The sequence below is a fragment of the Lissotriton helveticus genome, chromosome 1_1 (genome assembly GCF_964261635.1).
Source record: "Lissotriton helveticus chromosome 1_1, aLisHel1.1, whole genome shotgun sequence".
NCBI classification, from domain to species: domain Eukaryota; kingdom Metazoa; phylum Chordata; class Amphibia; order Caudata; family Salamandridae; genus Lissotriton; species Lissotriton helveticus.
Window position 1 is genome coordinate 697,091,970 of NC_136057.1, and position 23,663 is coordinate 697,115,632.

The 23,663-nt window shown below is 44.2% G+C and overlaps 1 protein-coding gene across 1 annotated transcript in view; it reads right to left on the reverse strand.

Annotated features, from left to right (window-relative positions):
• The window catches only part of METTL25 (methyltransferase like 25), a 690,484-nt gene that overhangs the window by 579,458 nt on the left and 87,363 nt on the right, over positions 1-23,663 (reverse strand). The gene's annotated exons all lie outside the window — the stretch shown is intronic.

Consider the following 23,663-nt stretch of genomic DNA (forward strand, 5'->3'; position numbering starts at 1 on the left):
TGACGGTGGGCCTCTTCTTGTAGATCTCCCAACGTGTCCCAATATTTCAGGCTTGAAGGGTGTATGATCGGGCTCGAACCACAATGAAATGAGCAATCTCGTTCACTAGAAACGCTCTCTTCATGTAGGGAAGGGATTTTGCGTGTCTTCGGTATCTATTCGAGTAACTGTCCCTACCAAGAAGTTGCTTTCTAGGACTGTATATTGCTTAGTTCACTCTAAAAGGAGCATTGATTAAAGAACAGATTCGCCTAATAACAGCTGCACATGCATGTATTTTTGACAAACAGATCCTGTACTCGTATCTCCTCTGAAGAGGACCGAGAACCTGATCCATACGTCAAACTTTTTATTTCAGAGAAGGGGATGCCCACTAGCCTTGACCCAACAGATAACCATGGAACCTGATCTTCAGAGCTTGTAAGATGGTATTCTGTCTGACTAATAACTGGGCTGCTGCAAATAGCATATACGATTCAGTAAAGGGGGTGGTGATGAACAGAGTGTCTGAATTAAGCAGACCACTCTTACCCAGTCCAAAGATCAGGGCTTGATCCATCACCGTTTTTTAGCTCACTGCACCATCCCAGCTCAGAACCTGGCTACATGCAAATTAGTCTGTTCCTGTCCCAGTGCATGATGGGAACAGGGCAAACCAAACTACCAAGCCAAATCTTATACTGGGAAGGAAACAAGCTACCGGAGACCGGTTTCTGGCATTTCAGCCGTCGTCGGCCCGGCTTGCTTGAATCCTGATGGTGCAATGAGCAAGGGACTCACATCTGAGTATACCCTTCCACGCTTGGCCATTATTTTGGCCACCATGAGTGTTGAAGGATATGCTCAGACATGAGTCCCTTGCTCATTGCACCATCAGGATTCAAGCAAGCCGGGCCGAAGACGGCTGTAATGCCAGAAACCGGTCCCCGGAAGCTTGTTTCCTTTCCAGTGAAGAATTGGCTTGGTAGTTTGGTCTGCCCTGTTCCCATGATGCACTGGGCCAGGGACAGACTAATTTGCATATAGCCAGGTTCTGAACTGGGATGGTGCAATGAGCTAAAAAACGGTGATGGATCAAGCCCTGATCTGTTGACTGGGTAGGAGTGTTCTGATTAACTCAGATACTCTGTCCATCACCACCCCCTTTTTGTAATCATTTTGGCCACCATGAGTGTGGAAGGGTATGCTCAGACATGAGTCCCTTGCTCATTGCACCATCAGGATTCAAGCAAGCCGGGCCGAAGACGGCTGTAATGCCAGAAACCGGTCCCCGGAAGCTTGTTTCCTTTCCAGTGAAGAATTGGCTTGGTAGTTTGGTCTGCCCTGTTCCCATGATGCACTGGGCCAGGGACAGACTAATTTGCATATAGCCAGGTTCTGAACTGGGATGGTGCAATGAGCTAAAAAACGGTGATGGATCAAGCCCTGATCTGTTGACTGGGTAGGAGTGTTCTGATTAACTCAGATACTCTGTCCATCACCACCCCCTTTTTGTAATTATGCAAATAGCATATACATCATTGGGTTGAACACTTAGGGCCCGATGTAGGTAATCCCAGATTACCGATTCTTAAATACCGAATCATACCGATTCGGTATTTAAGAACTGGCAATCGGGATGTAGGTAATTTTTCTCAAAAATTTACCGAGTCGGTGAGTTTCGGTAATTACCGAATCGGTATTTACCGATTCGGTAATTGCCATTGATTCCTATGGGCCTGGAGGCCCATAGGAATGAATGTCAATTACCGAATCGGTAAATACCGATTCGGTAAATGGGGGAAACATTGAAGGGTGGCAGGGTGTCACTTTGACACCCTGTTGAACCCCTCAAATGTGTATGGGTGCACATGTTGCAGACATACATGTATGTCTGCAACATGGCACTGTTTAAAAAGCAAAAAAATGCTTTTTAAAGTGTTTTCATTATTGACCACCAACTTCTAGTTGGTGGTAAATAACGAATTCTTAGACCCCTGTAGCACTGATTGCAGTGCTACCTACATGTCAAAATACAGAATCTGTAATTTTACCGATTTGGTATTTTACAGAATCGGTAAAATTACCGATTCTGTATTTTAATATGCCCCTACATCTCCATCTTCAAATACCGGTCGGTAAAGGCCGAAATCGGCCGTTACCGACCGGTATTTGGCGACCTACATCGGCCCTCAGTGCTTTACCAAGTGTTCATCCAAAATGGGAGTCGAATAGTTTTTGCAAAGTTATAAACTGATGAATACAACTGCAAACATGAAATTAAGATACATTATGCATTCACAAATTGTTTGGTTTATCATACACCTAAATGCCAATTAAAGAAAACAGAGGAATTAGGACTGTCGCTAGCTAAGAAACTTTATCCACGGGATCAAATGGCCAGGCCTTGGTTTCCAAGTCCATCATGAAAACAGCTGCCCAACCCCTGCTCCTCTTCACACAAACACATGCAGCTACCTGTCAAAGAAACTCGCAGTCTTGAGTGAACAAATGAATGAGGTTATGGATTGTTACAATGTATACATCATTAAAATGTATTAAATGATACATAATTACAGACAAGTTAAAATAGAAGAATTGCTACTGTAAAATACATGTGGTGCATGATCGACATGATTTACACAGCATAGTCCTTAAATCGGAATATTTCATAATTTACATCATATGAGCCATTTCATTTTGTAAAAAAATATGTTCATCTATTAACCAAACCGGACTAGTTCTGTAATATCACTGGCATTGAAACACTGGTGTAATGCTTCTTTACATGTGGAGACCCCATCTTTTTTTAGGAGAAAGGATTTGAGTAAAGTGTGGCGTGCTGGTAAAACTTTAGGGCAACAGCAGAGTAGCCAAACAATGGATTCCCTCCTATGATTGCAAAATCTGCACTGCGATTTCAATCTAGGCTTGTTCTACCATGTTGCTCTATACTCTTCTATGGTTTTGCATGGCCTAGTTAGAGGCTCCCTCAGGTGTGGTTGAATTCTATTTTTTTTCATAAGAGATGGAAAATTTGTCTAAAGACCCACCCACCTCAAGTTTACTTAGATCGGTCTACCACTATAATTATGTTACTTTCCTTTTCAATATGACTTTTAGAGAATAATAGGTCTAATTTGTAATAGGTCATCATTAACAAGGTTTAGAGCCTTTAAGGCCACATTTAGGTATATTGACGAGGGGGTGTTTCCTAGTTTGTAAATTTCTTAGATAACCATTGCCATTTAATAATATTTCATGATTGCTCATTTGCAATCCAAGTACTACTTATGAAGGGCAAACTCAAGGCAAATCTGGGCTCTTTGGGTATAGGGTGGGAGATGTATGCTATATATTGTAGTGTGTGTAATACTTGCAAGAATTTAGAAGGGAAAGCAAGATGGCCATAGGAAATTGCTGGGATCAACTTTGCTTTGGTGACTTTATGAACGCCTCTACCAAAGGACTGTATAGCTGTAAATGTGGATTACACAAGGTAAATGTTATAGCACAGTTGAACTACCATTAGCAGTTATCCAGACATCAAGATAATGGTATATTGCTGTATAAGTAATCCTTAACTGATCTACCGACCAAAAATGCACATGCTTATTTTTTTTTTTTTCAAACACCATAATTTTGGCTTTATTTGCGTTCACAATTAACTTATTAATTACACTGTATCTATTCAGTCATCCAGTGCCCGTGTGGTCTGGTCTAAAATAACCAGATTGTCGGCATATTGAACAATCGGAAACTTTTACAGACAAATCTTCGGAGGGAAGCAATATGTTTTGTGCACTTCCTAGGTCTGCAGTATATAGATTGAATCACAACTAATCCTTTAATGGGTTATCGACTAGCATGCTACTTGCCAAAAAAAGCGCTTCAACACCCCAAGTGCTATATAAAGGCAAACCTTTTTCCCTCTTCTATCCCTCTGCTATCCTTCACAATCCAAATAGCTGACTAATATCCACCACTCAAATTACTTTCATAGTTCACTATACTAATTCACCACTAATCCTTTATGGGTTCAAGAGTAGCCGGCTACTCGCCGAAAAAAGCGCTTCACAAAGCCCCATCAGGGGTAACAAGCGCTAGATAAATGCATACCTTTTTCCTTCTTCTCTCCCTCCGCTATCCTTCTGAATCCAAATAACTGACTAACCTATTAACCACTCACATTACTTTCATATTTCACTATACTAATTCAACACTAATCCTTTGTGTGTTCCGGAGTAGCGTGCTACATGCCGAAAAAGAGCTTCAACGCCTCGTCAGGGGTAGTAAGTGCTATATAAATGCAATTACAATACAATACAATACAATAAAAGAAGTGCCTAGACGCATCCTTGTTCACAGTCTCGTGTGGGATGGCTCTGTTCGCACCAAAGACCCTCCCAATGCCCTGAGCTTCTGAACGCAGTAAATTACGAGGCTTTCTTTCTCATGAAGCTTATCTGGAATCTAACTCTCTCCAGTGGAGTTAGAACGGAGTAATGACTAGAACGCAGTCTACTCCTAGGCTAATCTGTACCTTGAAACTCGGATCAATCTAAACCTTCCTAGAGATATTTTTCACTTTCATTCCAATCCTTGAACCAGGAATATCTGAACTGTTACTTAAAACATCCCGCAAACAGGCTTTCAAATCAGGTAGCACGTGTTCTTCGTGTACCAAGAACTTTGGCATTTACCCACTACTGCATTTTTCCTGGCCCAAAAGCAGGGCTTAATTTGAGCCGGAGCCTGCCGGTGCTCAGCACCGGCACTTAATTATGGGGGCCGGGTCTATCACGCGGCATTAAGTGCACCTGTCCTCCTGCCTCAGAATTTAATTTTTTTAAAGACGTGACTCGTGCATGTCACTGCGCACTGACTGGTGACTCGGTGAGTGACTCTGGCACACACAGAGAGCGTGCGCTGCTGTGCTTACTGCTGCTGTACTGCCAAACTTGTTGATTGATTGTTCATTCACTTAGTCTTCGATGATCATGCATGCACTGTCTTGCACTGGCAGTACTTACTGCTATGTCGGTGACGTGACGTCACGTGCCTGCTGCTCCCAGTCCCAGTTTACTCTCTCTCTTCCTCCAGGCCGTGGCGCGGATCAGGGCCCCAGTGGGTGGGACACTGTTTGAGTGTTGTTGCAGTTGCGGGGCCAGGGCAGGGCACTGGGCAGGGCTTTGCTCTGTGGGGGTTGGGGCTGTGCGCGCCAGAGGAAGCGACGCGTGCGCAGATTGCATGTTGCACGCGCATTTTCTCTGCCCGCCCCAGCATACCCGCACGGCCGCACCCCTCTCCCTGGCCCTCGGCGAGTATCTGCTCTGGTATTCCTTCGCCGCCCAAAGTTGCTGGACTCGGAGTTGGGAGCGCAGCCATCCATCCGATTCCGAGCGCTCAGCAGGTGAGGGCGAGGCGCGACTCGCGAGGCAGGGCCTGGCGCCCTTACACTAGTAGTGGTGATTAATTAATTTACTGGTGGTGGTGGCCAGTCAGGTTTTTAAAATCATCCATTCCTGATTGGCATTGGTCTGCTACGAGCAGCGCCTGGAGTCGGACAAGATGGGGGGGTAGGCCGGCGCCGGCCGAAATAAATAAACAAATAATCCTCACGATGAGGCAAGCAGAGCAGCGCTTCCGCAGGCAGGTGAGGCGAGGCAGCAGGCAGGGCTGGCTGACAGTGGCACTGGGCAGGGCCTGGCGGGGGGCGGCGGGGGCCGCAGGGCTGCACATAATCAGGCTTGTGGGACACGGTGTTACAGGGCGTCAGTGATGCATCACTGGCCAGCCCAATTTATGCCTTGCGACTGTGCACCAGGTAGCATAGGAAACGGAGTCCTTGGAATGCGCTGACATTGAACTCAATTGCATTTCCGGACACATAAGGAAAGGATAGAAGTACATGCACAGACTGTAAGCAGCACGTGTTGAGCATAATAAGGCACGCAGCACGGGATGCGCCGCACCTGCACAGCAGGTCTCTGTTTTGGCAACTCTGAAGTCTCCCAGTTGTTGCCGTTCTGTATAGTGTGAGTGTTTGTGCATAGGCGTTGACAATGGCATGAGCAGACAAGTGGGAACTGCGATCCAGTTGGGAAATGACCCCAAGCGTCCTAGTTGTGACTGTTACCTTTATTGTTTTATATAATATCCGATTGTAGATCTGAATTCCATCACATTCACTTTACACTGATCGCCGTGCACTTTACTAGTAAATATGAAGCATATTGCACCACCACCCTGAATTGGAACTTTATTGGCGTGGATGAGAGTTTTCATTACTGATCTAACTAAAATGACTTTAAAAGAAAGGTTCCTTGAGAAAGAACAACATCTTCCTTATTATAAGGCCTTGGCACAGGGGGGCAACTGATTGTCATCTAACCAGAAGCCCCTGCGGTGAAGGTATCTGAATGTGACGTAGCCTTACAGCTATTAAAAGAGCTGCATTGGAGGTCCAAGGGTGAATGGTGTATTTGTCTCTTTCAGCTTTCATTGTTCTGATAACTCTGTGTACGGGTGCACCTGTACTGAGACTACTAAGCAGAAGCCATTTTGATTAGTCTGCAGAACAAGTGGTAACAGAACATATGGTGCTGCCTACCAACAGATCAAAGGCTCAAGAGCCTGGAAACAGTTTGCTGTGGAGGGTTTGCCGAGCAGCATTGGTAGGGTCGATGAAGTCAGTGAAACTACCAGTGAGAGGAGGTTGTACCAGTGAGAGGAGGTTGTGCCAGTGAGAGGAGGTTGTACCAGTGAGAGGTTGTTGTACCAGTGAGAGGTTGTTGTACCAGTGAGAGGTTGTTGTACCAGTGAGAGGTTGTTGTACCAGTGAGAAGATGTTGTACCAGTGAGACGATATTGGAGCAGTGAGAGGATGTTGCACCAGTGAGAGGATGTTGGATCAGAGATAGGATGTACCAGTGAGAGGATTTTGGAGCAGTGAGAGTATGTTGTACCAGTGAGAGGATTTTGGTGCAGTGAGAGGATGTACCAGTGAGAGGATGTTGTACCAGTGAGAGGATGTTGGAGCAGTGAGAGGATGTACCAGTGAGAGGATGTTGTACCAGTGAGAGGATGTTGGAGCAGTGAGAGGATGTACCAGTGAGAGGATGTTGTACCAGTGAGAGAATGTTGGAGCAGTGAGAGGATGTACCAGTGAGAGGATGTTGGAGCAGTGAGAAGATGTACCAGTGAGAGGATGTTTTACCAGTGAGAGGATGTTTTACCAGTGAGAAGATGTACCAGTGAGAGGATGTTTTACCAGTGAGAGGATGTACCAGTGAGAGGATGTTGTACCAGTGAGAGGATGTTGGAGCAGTGAGAGGATGTTGTACCAGTGAGAGGATGCTGGACCAGTGAGAGGATGTTGTACCAGTGAGAGGATGCTGGGACAGTGAGAGGATGCACCAGTGAGAAGATGTTGTGCCAGTGAGAGGATGTTATGGAGCAGTGAGAGGTTGTTGTACCAGGGAGAGGATTTTGTTCCAGCGAGAGAATATTGTACCAGTGAGAAGATGTTGAGCCAGTGAGAGGATGTTTGCGCAGGCACAGGATTAAGTTTTTTAAAAATCAATTCATTGTTAATGTTGATGATTGGTTGGTCGTTGGTTATCATGAAGATTGGCCTGGGAATGATAGGCGGCGTAGGCCGGCAGAGTCAGACACATAATGAATTAACTAATAAATCTGTGCAGGCGAGGCCTACAGATTTACTTTTTTATGTTCATGGACGCAGGTCACACTGCTTAAATGTTGTTTCTGATGCCCTGGCTACTGGTACTTTGATCATCACGAATCGATGCACGATCATGTTTGAAACTTTGTTGTTGCCAGCAGTGTGTGCAGGACAGGTGCACTGGCTATTTGTTGCGCAGTTGCAGGCTGCCTGGAATCAGTACAGGATGCAGGCCCAGGGCAGGATTCGTGTTCGTTTTCAGGGCAGGCCGGCGGGCATGCTCATAAAATCTGTGGGGGTTGGCTGGGGCTGTGCCAGGCAAGCACTGCAGGCAGCGTGCGCAAATGTTCTGACTTACACATTAACATTTGCAAAGCAGGGCTGGGGTTTTCTGAAGCAATACTGGATACGGCGTGAGGTGAGAGCAGTCCTGAGTGAGAGAGACACACAAACCAAGTACACACTGAAGGCATGGAAGAATTTATTTATTTATTTGTGCAATTTTATATAGTGCGAACTTTACCCGAAGGTGTCAGAGCGCTTTACATAGGACCCAGTTTCAAACATAAGGACTGAAGGCTACAAGCGGCAAATTTTTGACTTACATAAGAACCAGTTGAAAACATACGGACTTAGGAATACATGCGTTATAAAAAAGGTACAAAGTTTTACAAACAGAAAAAAATGCAAATGTACAAGAGATAAAGTCACACAAGGAGGAGATAAACTCTAGGCATATACTAGTGATATCTCTATCTACTTAGGGAGGGGATACACATGGATATACTCAGGAATGGTATATGGTGCAAGGTCTAAAGCAAATACCATCATTGATTAGAGTTATTACAATAAGTCAAAGAGCAGAGTTCCATAAGTGTGGATGCAGTCACAGCATAAAGGGAGGGTGCGAGGGATGCCAGGGTATGGAGATAAGGGGAAGCAGAAAAGGGAGGAAACATTTGAGGATCATCCACGGGGAAAAGGGTTAAAGGACGAGGGATTGGGAGAAGGGCTAGATTCCAGAGAAAACTGTCCGAAAACAGCAGGAAAGTGTCGGCCAGGACAGAGCAAAAAGACAAGAGGTCCAGGAGAGAAGGTGGGAGCCCAGGTGGCGGGAGATGAAGCTGGAGGCCATCCGCAGACGCGTCTCTAACGCTGTTATATGTGGAGCTAATATAGTAAGTGGGTGGAGCCAGTGGATGAAGTGGGCGGAGCCAGAGAAAAGTAGGTGTGGCCTCTGCCAAACATTTGAGCACATGCACTTCATATTTTACAAATTAAGCACTGCCCAAAAGATCCTATTCTGTCTTCCTCCACAGCCTCATTCTCGGTGATTCCTTCGCTAATTTCTTTTATCGTCTGTCAAACCAAGGGTGCTTGTTTTTTTTGGTCTTCGTTTCAGGCCTTTCTTGAGTTTGAAACTCAATGTAGCCAGACCTCGCAGCGCTCAAGCACCCAAACGAGCGTGGTTCGCACTTAATAAATATTTAAAAGTAAGTGACATGCTTTTTTATCAAATTTTAATATAGCGCCATTGTTGTAACCTTAACCTTTCCCTTTCCTGGTTTCCGTTTCCCCCCTCCCTTTTCCACCACCTTGGTTTAACCCTGGCTGTCAGCTGGAGGCAGCTCTGGAACGTTGTGATTACTTTGCTACCCAGCTGGATGCATCGGATGTTTTATGACTAATAAAGTCATCACTTCTAACGCTCTGTGTAGTGTCATTTTACTACATTTTATGGCGACGAGGGTCAAGGAGCTGAGCCAGGGTCAGCGTGGTGCGTCCCCCTGGAGTGAATTTATGCTGGGGAAGGAAAAGGAAATTTGAGACTTATCTCCTACCTGTTCCGATGAACCTTTGCCAGGCATCACCGCTGGTGACTTCTCGGTGTCTCTTGCCGGGGATGCTGAAAGCGAAGCACTATTATCATTGAGTGGCTTCCAGGCACCGTCGTGGGAGTTGGCTGTTAGCTGACCCTTATCTGCGGATGCGGCAGAGCTGGCTGTGTGTCCTGTTTTCGGAAGCAATGGATATCGTCATCTGGAATCGGAGTTGAGTGAGGAGGACAGCGTGAAAGAGAAATACATTTTAAAAGGTATTTTAGCTGAGGCGGCGGAGCTGGTTCTTGTCCCGACTTCTGAAGTGAAGGCTCGTCTTCTATTGTAAAGCGGTGTCGGGTGACGCGTGAGGAGAGGAGCGGAAGGTGACTGGATTCGTCTGAGGCTGTCGGCGCTGATCACCGTGAGGAGAAGAGCGGATGGTGACTGATTTCGTTTGAGGCTGTTGGCGCCGATCACCTTTGAGAGGGCTTCGTTTTTCACCGTGCTGGGGTCGCGCATGTTGACTTCTTCAAGTAAGATTCAGTGCCCAGTGTGAGAGGAGTTGCGACGTCGTTAGGGGGCCGAGCCTCCTTTGAGGAAAAGCCGCGATTTGGTGAAGAGCGGCGTTCTGGTGAAGGGCGGTCATTATATGAGGCGCTCTGTTTTCCACAGCCCCTATGTGATTTGCCAGAAGTGCTGAACGTTTTCCCCTCATTACAGCCTTGCCTCGTCAGTTCTTTGAGGGAAACCGGCGCTGTGAGGGCATTGAACAGTTTCAGCGTTTTTTCCTGCTCGGTGAGGCTGAGGGAAAGCGACGGCGCCCACCACAGGAAGTTCCCGCCCATTTCCACGAACTGAGGAAACTGAAAGAGGACTTGGGGGATTTATTAGAATAGGAGCCAGGGATAATATCTATGTGTAAGGCTGTGTTATAGGGAGTACTGGGGAACTTAACTCTCGCAATCTTCATTCTTCAAGGTTATGTTAGTGAAAAGGTGTTTCTATTGAATACTCGGTGTGACATTAGTTTATTCTTCTTTAAATTTGAGTGAAAGCTAGTAATTCCATTCCCCACTGCATGGCCATGGCAGGTGCAGGTATGAGCCAGCCCCCACCTTTTCTAAACGAGCTAGGAGAGCCAGAAATACCTTGGAAGAGATGGGTTGGAATTTTCAAGTCTTATCTTATAGCGATAGGGGGGGCTAATTATAACAATGTAAGGAAACAGCACATATTATTACATAATTTGGGCATACATGGAAGAAAGGTGTTTGAAGACATAACGGGAAGACTAGTAGATGATGAGCAAGAAGAGGTAGAAGGTGTGAATGTTTATGATTATACCTTGATAAAATTGGAAGAACATTTTAAAATGAAGCTCAATGTGGTGCTGGAGAGGCACAAGTTCTATAAAAGGGTCCAGAAGAAAGATGAGAAAGTCACAAATTATGTAGCGGTTCTAAAGGGTTTAGCTGCTACATGTGATTTTGGTGCAGTAACGGACTCTATGATAAGGGACCAGATTGTAAGGTGCACGAATGATTCAAGGATTCAGGAAGAGCTCTTAACGAGAAATCCAGACCTCGATGAGGCTTTGAGTATAGCTAAAGGGTTAGAGCATACGGCCATGTGTATGAAGGAGATGAAAATACATGATGGAGCATTGAGGGAGAAGAATGAGAGTAGAGGGGCTCAAGAGGGGGAGACCATTTGCAAGGTAGGGGAGAAAACGAAGGTTGGTCAGCGCAATAACCCCCAGGGTTGGTTATGTTACAAATGTGGTAGCCCTAATCACCTGGCTAACAGCTGGAAGTGTCCTGCCAGGGATACCCTGTGTAGGAAATGCAACAAAAGAGGGCATTTTTCCAAGGTGTGTAAAAATGTAAACCAGAAAATACATATGGTGGAAAGTGTTGAAATAGATGAGGCAAAGGAGAAGTCTTATATTTTCCAGGTGGGGGAGGAGGAGGAAAGTGAATGTGATGAACATCCCAAATGTGAAATTACCTTGGATGGTCAAATATTCGAAGTTTTTGCTGATTCATGTTCCCGCTACACTCTCATAGACAAGAAGGAGTTTGAGGAAAAGTTTGCGGGTCAGGGGATAGTTTTGGAGAGAGCAGACATAAACCCAGTAGGTTATTACAAGGAGCGCATACCGCTAGAGGGAATGGCGAAAATGAGAATAACTTTTAAGGATAGGCACACAGTAGGGACAGTGTATGTAGCCAGGAGGGGCTCTAATCTGTTGGGGTGGAAACACCAGAAAGATCTGGGTATCAAATTGGATCCCAACAACAAAGAGCAGGTACTCTTAGTGGAACCTTCTAGGGTCGCGGAAGAGGTTATCCAGGAGTTTGAGGAAGTATTTAATGAAAAGCTGGGGGTGCTAAAGAACTATATGCACAGGATTACACTGAAGGAGGGGGCGAGGCCTGTGATACACAAAACACGTTCCATACCTCTACGCATGAAAGAACCTTTGAAAGCCGAGTTGGACAAGCTGGTTAGCCAAGGAGTGATCCAAGAGATAGAGACATCCTCATGGTTGGCCCCAGTTGTGATCACGACCAAGGACGGAGGAAAGAACATTAGGTTGTGTGTGGATCTGAGAGACTTGAACGCAAACATTCTCGTGGACCGATACCCCCTCCCGAGAATTGGAGAGATGTTAACCACCATACAGGGGGCGAGGTATTTTAGTGTGTTGGATTTGTCCTCAGCCTATTATCAGATAGTGCTACATCCAGATTCACAGTCTTTGACAGCGTTCACTACTCCGTTCGGCAATTTCAAGTTTTTAAGGATGCCATTTGGGTTGGCGTCGGCGGCAGCTGCCTTTCAAAGGGTTATGCAGCACATACTCAGGGAATGCAGCAAGACCATGTGCTTCCAAGATGACATTCTCATCTATGGCTCAAGTGAGGAGGAACACAGTGAAAACTTGAAAGGTGTTTTAAGGAAGCTAAGAGATGTTGGATTTACTACCAGGCTGAGCAAATGCAAGTTAGGAGTGAGTTCCGTGGACTACTTGGGGCATACTATCTCTGAGGAAGGAATCAAACCAAAAAGTGATTTGGTCAATGCGGTCAGAGATGCACCCACGCCTTCCAACAAGGAGGAATTGTTGTCATTTCTAGGACTGGCAGAATACATGGCTAAGTTCATTAAAGATTTCGCTATCAGAACACATGCCATGAGAGAATTGGTGAAGAAAGACAGCAAGTTTGAGTGGGGTGAAAGACAGGAAGAGGCGTTTAGAGACATAAAGAATGCTATAATTCAGGCCCCTTTCATTGGTAAATTTGATCAAGGTAAAGAAATAGTAATAACCACAGATGCAAGCAACAAGGGAATAGGAGCAACATTATCTCAGAGGGTGGAAAAACAGCTCAAGGTGATTGCTTTTGCGTCAAGAACTCTGACTTCCCCAGAAGCAAATTATTCCACAGTGGAGAAGGAGGCTCTGGCAGTATTCTGGGCCATCAAACACTTCAAGTTCTATGTGTGGGGGGTACCATTTGAAATACACACGGACCACAAGCCATTGGTCCCACTATTCAGCAAGAAGAATATGGAGGACATGACCCCACGCATAGCCAAGTGGGTCTTGGGCCTACAGGGGTATAATTTTCGAGCAGTTTACATTCCCGGTCAACTAAACAGAGTAGCGGACTTCCTCTCTAGAGCTCCGGTCTCCGATGAAACAGCGAAGGAAGAGGTGCAAGATGACATCTTGGAGATAAAAGTATCTGCGGTGATGAAAGAAGAGTGGGAAGAGCACTTAAGAAAAGATGAGACTTTGAAAAAGGTTAAGGAGTACATTGTCAAGGGATGGCCAAATAAGTGCAAGGAGCTGGAAAGAGAAGTCCAACCGTTTTGGAATGTAAGAGAGGATCTCTCTATTGATGCGAACTTTGTCATGAAGTCAGGGAAACTAGTGCCTCCTGAGGGAGTGAGGCAACAAGTCATCAACTTAGCCCATGAAGGCCACCTGGGCAGGAGTTTGTGCAAGAACAGATTAAGAGCTGACTATTGGTTCCCAGAGATGGACCGTGAGATGGAGGAAAAAGTTCGGGACTGTTATGCATGCAGCATCAGCGACAAGTCAAAAATCACCAAGCATGCACCATTGATACCAGTTAAAGTACCTGAGGCTCCGTGGAGTAAACTGGGATTCGATATCACAGGACCCATTCATGGAAGGGGTTCACAGGAGATGTATCTTTTGGTGCTGATAGACTATTTTACCAACTGGATCTCTCACAAATTCGTGGTTAACATCAACACCAAAGCTTTGATAGGTTTCTTGAAAGAGGTGTTCACGAGAGAGGGGTTTCCTGCTACTATAATAACGGACAACGGAGTCCAGCTGGTTTCAGAAGAAATGACGGAATTCTTAAAAGATTGTTCCATCTCCCACGTCCGCACGCCGTTGTACTGTCCCAAGGCCAATGGCAAAGTGGAAAGGGCAAATCGTTTACTTAAGGAGAGCATCAGGTTGGCAGGAAGATCAGGAAAAAATATGGAAGACGCTATTGTGGAAACGTTGTGGGCTTACCATACCACCCCCAATTCTACAACTGGGCATTCACCTTTCGAACTTATGAGAGGGAGGAAAGTTGGATCTAAGCTGTCCCCACAATGGATGGAGAGAGGAAGTCGTCTAGAAATAGACTCTGGAGAAGTGAAGAAGAAGATTGAAGACAAGCAAGACAAATATAAAGAGTGGTATGACAAGAAGTGGGGAGTTAGAGAAAAGGAACTCAAGTGTGGTCAGATGGTGTACATCAGGAAGCCTGAAAGAATGGGGAAAGGTGAAGACAGGTTCTACCCTCCTGGGAAGATAAGAGAAGTCAAGAGCAATGTGGTTGTTATGCAGGACGGGAGGGTGTGGAGTCAGGATAGGGTGGTTCCAGCCACATCAGAGGACCACAGGCTTAGAGAGGATAGGGTTGGTTCTAGCGACAGAGCAAGGGAGCTAGGGCACCGCAGGGAGAGTCATAGGAAAAAGAGCATCCCAGCATGGCACCGTCAGTATAGCATGAGGTAATTTCCCCTAGCCATCAAAGCTTTTCCTTGGGCCCTGCCCTAGGTGTTGTATTTATCTGCATAGGCTTGTTTTGAATACTCATGTCAATTACTTCAGCCTTACCTTATTCGTCTTTCCTTTTTTCCCCTTTGCTTCTTCCCTTAGGGAAAAAGGTGTGTTGTAACCTTAACCTTTCCCTTTCCTGGTTTCCGTTTCCCCCCTCCCTTTTCCACCACCTTGGTTTAACCCTGGCTGTCAGCTGGAGGCAGCTCTGGAACGTTGTGATTACTTTGCTACCCAGCTGGATGCATCGGATGTTTTATGACTAATAAAGTCATCACTTCTAACGCTCTGTGTAGTGTCATTTTACTACAGCCATATTGTTTTATCAGATATTAATCGCCAGATTGTTTCCTATATCTTACGTATTATTTCAATCATAGGCATATGGTTTCGAAATCTTTGCATCACATTCAGAAGAAAAAAATGCCTGGATGCTCAACAATGTGGCCGAGGTACCCAGCTCAACATACTTCTTTACATCTAAATAGTGGAACTCAGCGATTGGCCACCTTAGAGCTTAGCTAAATCTCCTACAATTTAGTAAACAACTAAAAACCGGACTTTTTTGCTCCTCTTTTTAAATTCACTTTCTCTGCCTTGGCCAGTGACATCATGTCTGACAATCGCGTCAAGATACCGGTTGGTATTCAGGTGCTTTACAACATTATTAACGTTACATAGTGCACTAATAAACAGCGAGGCTGTGCTCACTGCCGCGCTATCATTGTCTGAGTAGACATGTATAAGGAATCCAACTTCTATCATGAGGTTCTGTCATACCCCTGACGCCTTGTAGCAGAATGGGTGCTAAAGCCGCATATGCGGCCAATAATATACGGAAGAACACCGATTGATCCCTTTGGTGGGATCGTCTCTTAATCATATTAACAAATCCATTCTTTGTGAGACAAAACATATCGGTATCGGAGCTCTTTCATCGATCGTAATTGACGAAATAAAAATGGTGCTCAGATAAGACTGTCCTAGGTGGGAAGAATAGCCGACTACAAGAAACAGCTAAAAACAAGGGGAAAATCAGGGATTACACCTTTCAAACGTTCTAGACACTTCTACGTTATTATGTTGATTCTGAAAGTCAGATAACTTTAGCATGTTAGTATCATAATTAAGTTGCCCCATCACACGATTCCATGAGTTGCGTAGACTACGCTCCAAATCCCAAATCAGAAAGAACTTTTTCATCTCATCCAAAACGGTCCTCAAGGAGATAAACATTTTGAGTGGTTGAACAGCACCACCTTGTGGCTGTTTTGAATATCGTGTATTTTCACTGATGGAAAGAGAGGAGGGAAATTACATAGACAATAATAAGAACGAAATACCTATAATCTTTTCCCTCCCCTGTCACCCCAGGCACAGGAACTAAAGGCATCACGCCTACACTTCCCTCCAAGGAAGAATACATTCCGTGCAGGGCCATGAATTAAAATTAAGAAACCCGTTGGTTTCCAAAAGAAAAAATACGGTATGTAGAATATATTGGAACGATAACAGTACCAACTTTGAAATAAGTACCAGTGACAACAACCAATCTCACCTTGTCCCTTAATATTGTATTGTATTGTAATTGCATTTATATAGCGCTTACTACCCCTGACAAGGCGTCAAAGCGCTTTTTCGGCGGGTAGCACGCTACTCCGGGACCCATAGGGAATTAGAGTTGAATTAGTATAGTGAATCATGCAAGTACATTTTAAGTGGTGGATAGGTTAGTCAGTTATTTGGATTTGGAATGATAGCAGAAGGATAGAGGAGGAAAAAAAGGTTTGTATTCATTTTGCGCTTGTTACCCCTGATGGATGTTGAAGCGCTTTTCTGGCGAGTAGCACACCACTCCGGAACTCAGAAAGGATTAGTGTTGAAAATGAGTATAGTAAAATATGAAGTAATTTGAGTAATGGATGTTATTCAGTTATTTGGGTAGAGAAGGGTAGGTGGCGGGATTGTGCAGGGAAAGAGGTTTGTATTTATATAGAGCTTGCTACTCCTGATGGATGTTTGAATAAAACTTTACTCCCTCTACTGGCCATAAAACGAAGTGCACAGTGCCTAGTAAACACAGTTTAAACAGCTCACAGAAGCACCCTCTGATGTAGAATATCCCTGTTGCTGGGAGTAAAAGGCAGGGGGATGGTTTCACTGGCTTGTGAACACAAAGTGGTGGCTGGGGGTGCACTGTTTTAACACACAGGTCTTAGCACAGAGCAAAGGAGAAATTTGGAGGGAAAACGGAAAGTCATCAGCAATGAAAGGGAAAAACTACAGAGTTTGGACTGCCAATCCCACAATTCAACACGTTTAATGGAAGCAATCATGGGCAGGAAAAAACACAAGTTTAAAACACAAAACAGGTGATAAAATATCCAATCACAGGCACGTTACAACTACAATTTTTAAACTGTAACAACTACAGGCAAAGACAGAAATCACAGAAAGGGAAAATCGTATTGACTATGGCAACACCATCCTCACCGCAATCCCCAAGGTCCACCTTGCTCTGCTCAAATCTGTGCTCAACCTAGCAGCAAGGCTCATCACTGACTGCAAACGCTGCGACCACATCTCCCCAGCCCTCAAAACCCTTAAATAGCTCCCCTTTGAAGGAAGGTCCACCTACAAAACTGCCAGCTTTAGACACAAAGTCCTCCATCAAAATACACCGCCTTACCTCGCCAACAAAATATGCAAAGTGCACAGCCATGAGAAGTCCCATAAGAACACATACTGCCCTGAAGAAGACCTTCTATACAATCCACACCTAGATTGGAAGGTCAAGCAAGAAGGTCAAAACGCATTGGCACATTTCAACCTGAGGCCAAGAGCCACCATGAACTATTAATTGGAGCACAAAAGGCCCCATATAATAAAGCGCAATTAAGGTAGCCTAGACAGGAGTCTACATATTCATGCTCTGACCTCCACAGGACCACACATTACCACAAAGTGTATGAGGACATAAGGGTAACAGGTTCCAATATAAAACTGGAGTTGGACACTAATGTATAAATATAGGATATAACGCACATAATATGCAATTACTGTGTTGGATGCATGCAATGTAGTAAATCACGAATCACTGCATAAAAAACTCTTAAATGTATTGTCAATTTATGTTTTAACCAATATTTCATTTACTTTTGTACTTCTAATTTGTCAGTATGGTCACTATGTTTCAATCATTATTTCATTCACTTTTGTATTTACAACCGGTCATCATTGAGTTATGTGTAATATGTATGTTACTGTTATAGTCAAGTTTAAAAATATGAGATGAAATCTAAGAAACAAAAAAGATAAACATCTAATCTAAGTTAATAACCTGACGCGTGAGTTATTATTTGACTAAACCAGTTGGGTTTCATATCAAAAGTAAGATATGGGAAAAGCAATTCTAAGTGAGGATCGTTCATTGGCTAAACAAAGATAGGGAGAATTTTTTTAACTCTCCATCAATGAATTAAACACAATTTTTGGTCTAGGAGGCACAATTTCGCAGCAACTACAAAGAGACAGACAGGTCTCCTAACAGGTCTCCAGGAGCAGGTGCACTTTGTCTTCTATTCTTTCACAGGTCTAGAATGTGTTCTGAGAGGCTAGTGTACACTTTTGTACAGTTGAATAGCCAGTGGGTGGGGGTGACTCCTAGACATGCCCCAAGCAATGAAGAAAAGGTTACCATGGGCAACCCTTTCCATTTTTGCGGAATATCCTATTCGCTTTACTAAAAACTGGTCCAAAATGCACTATTCTATTGGGAATTCAAGATGGCACAGGCCTACTGCCCTTGAATGGAGCTTGTGTGCCAATCAGGAGAGTGTTTGGCGAAATAAACAGTCCCCTCCTGCTGAGTTATATATAAAATACCAAACGTAGCCAGACTGATTACCATTTGTCCTGGGATCATAGAGTCCCAACCCCCTCCAGTTTTCTCCTTAAACTTAACTATGAATGGGGAGGTCTAACCTCTGCACCTTTCAAACTAATGCAGTTCCTGGAACCTCCCCAGCTGCCTTTCCTGAGCAGATAGGGACAGTGGGCCCCACACCCAATCCATCATGTCATAAAGATGAATCCACTGTTTTGCTCTGTGAGCATTGTCATACCTCATTATGGTCAAGCACTGGCAAGGGCAGTTGCTGACAGGCTAATGTACATTAGTCCAAAGAATCTACAGGCAGGAGACAAAAAAAACTTTCTAAAAGTCACTTTGCTAAATATTTATCAACAATCAAACATCACCATTGTAGGGAATTGGAATATTATTTGAGGTGGGCAGCTACTCACCTTAAGGAATAATCACAACCCTTATCAGGGTGAACAATAAGAGCAACTAAATCAACCTGTGCTTAACCCAATTAGACATGGCACAGAGCAAACAGGCTTAACCTATGGCGGGCAATGTGTAAAGTAGCTATGTATTATCAGAACAGTAATGAGATATAATGCATAATAATATACCATTAAAAACCAAATTAGAAAAATAGATTCAAATTTAAAACACCAATTGACTGAGGGGCGTGGCTAGCAGCCGATGATGGCGGCAGCATAAGGGACAGGCTCCGTGATTGAGGCGGCCTCTCCTACAATCCGATCAGCTATCCGACAAAATCCAGAGCTCTGGAGGAGTGACCCGAAACCCAGGACCGGGCGGAACAGACGGCGGCAACCTAGAAGAAAATCCGAAGTCGGGAAGACAAGTTCTGGCGGAATCCCGTAGCGGCCTGCGAGGTGAAGAGAGGCCGGGGAGTGTCCTCCCGACATAGCCTGGCAGGAAGTGGCGCCGATCCGGGGACGAAAATTGCAACTTTCTATGACCTTTCATGGATTGAGTAACTCTTATTTCCTTTAAACCTACTTCCAGGAAAAACCCCAGCGTTATTTCTTGAATTTTAACTAAACTCTACTTTCTCACTTGCACTCTGCATTATACACAGCGCTGTTTGATGATTTCATCTAGCACACGCAACGCTCATTAGCCTTTTAGTACTTTCAATCTGCCAATTGCCAGCACAATCTACCAATTACAACTTGTTTACTTTGTGCTCTCTCTGGTGTTGCTACTTTCAATTAACGCGACAGCCTTCAGAGCTCCTATTCTGCCTAGGTATTTCGTTTCTGGCAATTTCAGGTCACATCGCATCGCTGTTCCAAGCCGTGTGTTTGTGTACTTCATCGCTGTGACAGCCCATGTCTTTGTATATTGCGGCACATCAACAACTTGTTTATTTACTTTGACTAACTTCAGGCAACACCTCATTGCATTTGCAGCATTTTTAAAAAGCTTACCGCTCGAGCACAACGCTCGTTCTCTCGCGCTCCAGCGCAGCTTCAACCATTACATCGGCAGCATTTCTCAAAGGCTTACCACTCGAGCACAACGCTCGTTCTCTCGCGCTCCAAGACAACGTCGGACATTTCAGCTGTTACCATTAGAAAGAAGCGTCATGACGTTTACCACGACGCGGCAGCCATTTTCTTATTGAAAACTACCGATTCATCACAAATAACACAGATTTAATTTATAGAACAACAGATTCACCACGATTACATTATTTTCAATTTTAAACATTTCAAGTAGTTTTCTTTACAGAGAAGTCGTGCAGCAACAGGTATTAAACTGGACAATTCATACATTTTTTAAGAAAAGAAATGAGACACTGAGACTGTGTTTAAATTTTAAAAAAGGAAAGAGAGACACTGTGATTACTTTTCAAATGTTCTAACTGTATTCATAACACAAATTTTGTTTCCAAGTTTTAAAAAGTTCTGTAACAATTTATTGTTATTAATCCTGAAAAAGTTTCACTTTCTTTTATTTGGGGTGACATTGATCAAGTATACATAATGCAGAACGTCACTGCTCCTCCATTTTTCTTACAAACTTCTGGGGATCCTCCCATTAAATGGAAAAAATGGTGTAAAGTGTTTGAAAGATATGCAAAAGTTTGTGGGGCCAACTTAAGTGCGGAAAGGAAAACAGCTCTGTTATTACACTGTTTAGGGACAGAGGGCCAGGAGGTATTTGATCATCTACCAGAGATACAAGATAGGAATCTTAATGAATATGAAATTTGTATTGCTATGTTAGATAAACACTATCTTCCGAAAGTTTCTACTATCTTAGAAAGGTATCATTTTGGCCGCAGATTACAACATGAAGAAGAAAGCATAGAAAATTATATAACTGCGCTAAGAAAATTAGCATCATCTTGTAAGTTTGCTGCCTCTTCTGATGAAAGAATAAGAGATCAGTTCATGCTAGGTTGTAGCATTGAGCGTGTTAGAGAGGAATTGTGGCAAAAAGATGAACCTGACTTAGATGATGTAATTACCATAGCAAAAAGGATTGAACATTCTATTAAGTGTGTAGATGTCATAAAAAAGAATGGTGAAAGTAAAACTAATAGCACTGTCAATCTTGTAAAGACCCCAAATGCAACTAAAGAAAATGCTAACCAGAGAGGTAGTATGAGAGATATAACTAATAACAAACCTCTCAGTGCCAAATCAGATAAGAAATTCGACTTTACACAAGTGAAGTGTTTTAGATGTGGCAAAATGGGACACTTTGCGAATGATAGACAATGCCCTGATGGAAAGCTACCTGTGGCAAATGCAAAAGGAAGGGACACTTACTAATGTTTGCAAGGGAAAGGAATACAAAGGCAAAGTTAATGAGATTTATTATGATTTTGATGACACAAGTGATTATGATGGGAATGTTGAGTGTGGTCAAGTTTTAGTTCAAGTAGTTTTCGGTCCTCAACCAAAGAATTGTCCTGTTGATGAAATTTTAGTCAATGGTCATCCTGTTAAAGTATTGTTTGATTCAGGTGCAAAAATCACCATTGTGGCAAAGGAATTTTATCTCAAATATTTACAAGGTAAAGTTAACATGTTTCGTCCAGATATAAAACCACTTGCATATGGTAGGAAACCCATAGAAATTTTAGGATACTTCCAAGGAAACATTAATTACAAAGAGAGACTCACTGACTCAAAAATCTATATTTCACAAAAAGGGGACAATATTTTGAGTTGGTTTGTTCAAAAAGATTTGGGTGTGATGTTAGATCCAAATTCCTCTCCTCCCATCATCTTAAAGGACTTACCCTTTGTTAACACTAATTCTGTCAATGTAAACCAAGATTGTGATGAGCCCTTCTCAAATAACTTGAAAAAGAATTTCCCAACTGTCTTTACTGAGAAATTGGGTTGTTTGAAGAACTATGATCATCACATTAAATTAAAGAAAGATGCTGTAGTGCTACCACGCCAAAAGACAGCTCTAGTGGCGAAAGGTGCTTGCCGAGGAGCCCCATAAAAATGGCTGGCAGAGGCCCCAAGAGTGGCATCGCACAGACCCGCATCGAGAAATATGCGTGGGACAAGACCACATCCTCCCCGAAGGATGGAAAAGCACCGGCCGGCAAATCCGGAGATGGAACGGGAAGCAAAGGGGCGACGCTGGATGATGTGATGCAAGCATTAACGCAGGTACAGGCAACTGTGGGTTCGATCTCCACTGAAATTACGCTGATCAGAGCGGACTTTCATAAAATGTCGGAGAAGGTCAATACAATGGAGATTGTGACGAAATCGTTGGTGGAGGATGTGTTTGAGCTGCAGACGGCGGTGGAATGGATGTCAGCTGAAAATAAAGCGCTGAGAGAGCGACTGGATGATCAAGAAGGACGCTCCAGACGTAATAACGTCCGCATACTTGGAGTGCCGGAGTCTGAGGGGTCGAGGGCAATGGACCTCTATGTGGAGGAGCTGATTAAAAAGGAGCTGAAACCAAAGGGTCTGTCCGCATTCTTCTCCGTAGAAAGAGCGCACCGTGTCCCGGGAGGACAACCAAAACCGGGAGCTGCTCCACGACCCATTATTGCCCGGCTGTTCAACTTCCGTGATAGGGACGCGATCCTACAGGCAGCGCGGATATCCCCTCCAGTCAAAATACAAAACTCCACGCTGGCTTTCTTAACGCATTATACGGGAAATTTTGCCATGTTATATGTGCCTACGTGTTCCCCATTTTATGCTATATGTGCATGATCGATATGCATGTATCCCCCTATGATCGATTAAAGACGCAATCATAGTTGTGTCCATCTCTAGTATGCCAGTCTCCAGTTCTCGTGAAAGCAACAAGTATTAGGCTCATGTTACCACGATTTTCAGTGTGCACGTTAATTCACCGCATTGTCCCCGTTTCTAGGCCTCAAAAGGGCCCGGACACCAGATTCAAGCTCCAGTCTTCTGAACCCGCTCCGAGGAGCGATGCAGCCCCACCTGCATCCCTGACCCTTCACTTACTTCCTGCCTCGCGGTGCCCGGCCCGGCCTGGCTCTGCCTCCCAGTCTGCCAAGAGTATGTTATGCTTCTAGTTATCAGTCCAGCCCTCCTTCTCTGCATTCCTAAGCTACTGAATCGCATCAATAGTTCCAGCTATGGTCTAGCCTTTCTGTCTCCATGTAAGAGAAATACTGTATTAATATTCATAGAATATTCCTAGCACACGCAATACATGTAGAATTATGCATGCACCAGTCTTAGTGTCAAGTAGCCTTTGCCCTGATAACTTTTGGATTCTATCAACATGTATTCCAAACACAAGATACCAGATATGATATAGGTACAAGTCGTTCTGACACTGCAGATTTTAGTCTCCTCTTCCAGCGTAGAAGTCATAGCCCCAGTTCTTCCTGGTAACACGTCATTGCCCGTTTGTGCGCACCACTAGGTTAAAGGTCCCAGCTGCTCTCAGGCAGCCCCCTCCATGTTTCCGCCCCATTTATGACACTTCCATGACGTCTACATCACATGTCTATGTATACGCCCTGTACACGCCTTCTTGTTACACCCATTTTACTCTTATCTTTCGCGACTGCTACGAGTTACGCCTACTGCTACGCCTACTGTATTGAATGTAATGTAATTGTTTTAGTATATATACTGTGTACTGTTACTGAAAGTTACCCCTTATCCCCTTACCCATTCTCTGGCAGCTGCCATCCTTTCTATTTCCGTGCAGGCTATCCCGTTCCTGTCCCTTCCC